Genomic DNA, 3,836 nt, shown 5'->3' with positions numbered 1-3,836 from the left:
GAGGGGGAAACTCGCTCACAGCTAAACTTCTCTCGCGGCTGTTCTCACAGACTGTGTATTCGCTTTGGTGTCACCGGGTTGGTTTTAACGTGGGACCCGAAACCAGGCTGTTCTGGTGGCTCCCACCCAAGGTGTTTACTCCTGGACCTTAAATACCGCTTCCTCCTGGAGCGGGTAGGACCCAGCCTTCGCAAACCTGACCTGCACCTGGGGCTCTGGGAGGCTGCAGAAAATGGGCCACTTTCTCCCCGCGGTCTTTGTTTCTGGGACAGTTGTACAACAGTGGATATGTTCTTCGCAAGAGGGCTGTTTAATTTTTTTTTTCTTTTTTTGATAACTGGAAATGCTTAAAGGAAAACCAGTTTAGCAGCCCCCCCACCCTCCCCAGCCGTCCTCGTTGAGAGGGAAAATGCCTCATGTTGGGAAGGTTTGTTGTTTGCCTGCTTTTCCTCCGGGAACGCGTTGTGTTGTTGAGGTTGAGCATATTCTTTTTGTCTTCGCTATCCACTTGTGTGGCTTTTTTTTTTTAGATACGTGTTTTTGAAGTTTCTAAGCAAAGTTTCCTGTCCTCCCGGCAGCGCAACAGCGGGCTGACACCCAACCCAAACTGCTGTTCCCTGCTTCCAGCACAGAGTCATTTCATAAACAGCTCAACCTTTCCCAGGACATTTTCCCCTCCGTGTTCTCGCTGGTTTTATTGGCTGCTCTAGGGCACTTCTGGTGCTCTCTAGACTCCCCTTAAACCAGTAAAAAGCTTTCACAGGGTTTTTCCTTGCTCCTGTGAGCTCAGTTTAATGGGCAAACAAAAGGGCAAAGAGGGGCTTGGTCTGAGCCTGGGAAGAGCTACCTGCGGTTGTAATGGTTGTCCCATGTGTTCGCTGGAATTCCCAGGAGCCAGCGGTTCGTGCCTCTTCCTGGCTGCAAGTGTCACCCTAGAAAATGCCAACATTTGGCACAAAAGGATGAACGTTGTGTTTACATCTTGCTTGTGGCTTAGGACTGGCTGGAAGCGTCGCTCACCTGTGTTCTGTGTGCGTGGAGGTTGAGGCTGGAGATGGATTGAGGGCGAGAGCAGCGCGGGGTTTGCAGAGAGCAGGGGTCATGCTAGGTGGGGGCACAAGGACCTACCACTGTGAGAGGGAGGGAGGTGTTTGGTCTGGGCGAAGCGCTGCGGTTCTCCTCCTTACCCAAAGAATCTCCAGGAGCGTTTGCGTGATATTTTGGTCAAGTACAATACAGGCAGGACTCCAACATTGAAATCTGTTGCTTCAAAACATCACTTTATTCCTTCTTGAGGACTTTGTGTTTCACAGGAGGTACGTTTAGGTTACAGCCCCCCTAAACGCAACCTTCAGTAGTTGGTTTTCTCAGTTCCCTCTAGATCTTCAGTCCTTCAGGCAGGATGAGAAATCAAAGCGTGTATCCCGCTTGTTGCAGGGCTTCTTTCCCTTGAAACGCAAGAGGACAGTCTCAGCATCCGTGGGCAGTTCAGCCGTTCTGTGGTTCGTGCTGCCGTGGGGATCTCTGTCCGGAGGGGCAGCTGCTGGGGGTTCAGTCCCCCTCCTGCAGCTGGGAGTCAACGTGCAGGTGTCGCAGTGCTTTTGGTCCGTCTGCCCTTCTGTGAAACAGGAGCTGGGGTTTGGTCGGCTCTTCAAAAACATTTTCTGTTCTACTGATGCAAGATCATAGTTGTGCTAAAAACGCTTATTCTTCAGCAATGCAAACTAGAGCAAAGCCCTCACTGGATTTCCTACGAGACATGGAGGAGTTCTGAGGCTCGTGGGTGGGGTTTTCTGTCCCTTACCCAGTCAGCTGCGGTGCAGTTATTTTCTGAACAGGAGCTTTAACTTCCCTTCATACCCGTATATTTAAGAAGCATCAGTTTGCAGTTGAAATGTCAGGTTTGAGTAGCTCCCGAGTGCTTCACTGGACAGTAATTGTAATGAGATGGACACGTGTCCCGCTTTGGGGTGTTTTGTTGTGCACAGGGAGGTTGTGTACCCCCCCTGTGAAGGGTGTACCCCCCCTGGAAGGGTGTATCCCCTGGGAATGGTGTACCTGTGCTCTGGAGCTTTGCTGAAATGTACCAGGTAGATGCTGAGTTAGAGCTGGAACTCACTTTTTTTGCCTTGTTTTTTGGGACTGCAGCTTGCTTTTGTTCCATCCCCCACGCGGTGATCCTTTCTGCCTGGGACTCACTTGGCTGGTGCATTCACTGGGGAAGAGAAACCTTCTGCAGATGTTGGGAGCTGCTGGGCATTCGCTTTGTGGTAAACCGGAGTGGGGGTCTCCCAAAATGGAGGGAGGCGTCAGGACTATCCTACAAACACAGCTAATAGCTTGTGTACGGATTAAAATAAACTTAGTAACTAGAATGTCGGTGTGTGCCAGGAACTGAGCCGCTTACCAGCCCCGCTCAGGAAGTTAGAGTAGGGTTTACAACCTCAGGAATAGGTTTAGAGCCGTGTGTACTTAAATACCAGGTTATCTTCCCTAAGTATTTCCTCATTGCATGTTCAACAAACTGCTTTTTCCATCCCAGCCAGTTTGTTGCCTGGTGGTTCTCCCCATGTGAAGAACTCCGCAGAAGCAGCTGGTATTCCAGGAGTTACCTCGTTCTCTTTGAGAAACAAAACTGGCACCTTTTGCGCTGATACACCTCTGCAGGAAACACCTTCCTGAGCAGTGCTGGAAGTGCTCCGAAACAGAAGAATCATGGTCTCTGTTCGCCATTAGGTGCTTAAAATACCCCAGACCACCTACTCTGAGTACTGATAAATGACATAGTGAGGATGCAGTGCTCCTAAAAGTCCTGCCCCTCTAGTCTTGCGGAGTGAGGAGGTGGCTAAATATAAAATGAGCTTATTGACTTCCCTCTTATTACCACAGTATCCTTCTTGGCTTCACTCCACTTTTTTTTTTTTTTTTTTTTACAGTAGTTGATCAAATCTGGATAATGAGATTTATACTAAAAAGGCAAAACCGATACTTTGCCAAGGCACTGAGTGCATGTGCCGCGAAGCTCACAGACGAGGTGGTTCGCAGAGCACCTCGTGTGTCACCTTCAGTTTGGCACTGGTTGATTGTTTTGCTCATAGATTATTGCTCGCTCCTTATTTGTCTTCTTGGTCTCTTAGGTGCTTCTTGCCTCAGCTCCACCCACCACTGTACTTCTCTTTAAAAATTACCTCATGATTCTTCCTCCTTCTGTGGCTCCCTCCCTCTTTACATATCGAGTTTGGGAACTTCAGCAAAGATCCCCTGGTTAAAAAGCCAAAAACCAGTGAGAATGTTTGGGGAGGAACCATTCTCAGGGCAATTCCCAGCGTGAGACACTTGCGGTTCTTGAATCCTCTTTTTTTTTTTAAGGTGCTTTTCATGTTGTTTCGTAGCCAATAGATGCACAAGGGCAAAGGCTTTTGCTTAGATTTCTTCTGTGACTCTTCTCTAAGTGGAAGGTTAAGATCTTGTAGCAGTTCCTGGCTCTTGGACAGGTGAGTGTCACTAGCCACAGGCGTTTGGATCTTTTCAGGGTGTTTGTAACCCTCACGCCAGAGTAGCAGATAGACCTGTGGTGAAATTCTTACACTTTTTTGGTATCTCCAGACTTCTCCAGCCTGGTGCCGTGTAAGGCTCTTGCTGTTGAAGTGCTGGTCAGCTCCCCCACGTTCTCCCTGCGTCCCACAGTGAGGAGCGCTGGATCGCCTCTTCTCCTGGTGCAGCCAGACAAGAGAAAGCACAGGGGTCAAAAGCAAGGGAGTGATCCCTGCAACCGTGTCTGTGCCGGCATGGAGGGACAGGCACACAAACGGAGCTGGAAGCTGTAGGGAAATGAG

Source organism: Buceros rhinoceros, unplaced genomic scaffold, assembly GCF_000710305.1.
Source record: "Buceros rhinoceros silvestris isolate BGI_N320 unplaced genomic scaffold, ASM71030v1 scaffold23310, whole genome shotgun sequence".
In the NCBI taxonomy this organism is placed as follows: Eukaryota; Metazoa; Chordata; class Aves; order Bucerotiformes; family Bucerotidae; genus Buceros; species Buceros rhinoceros.
This window is presented reverse-complemented; position numbering follows the sequence as displayed.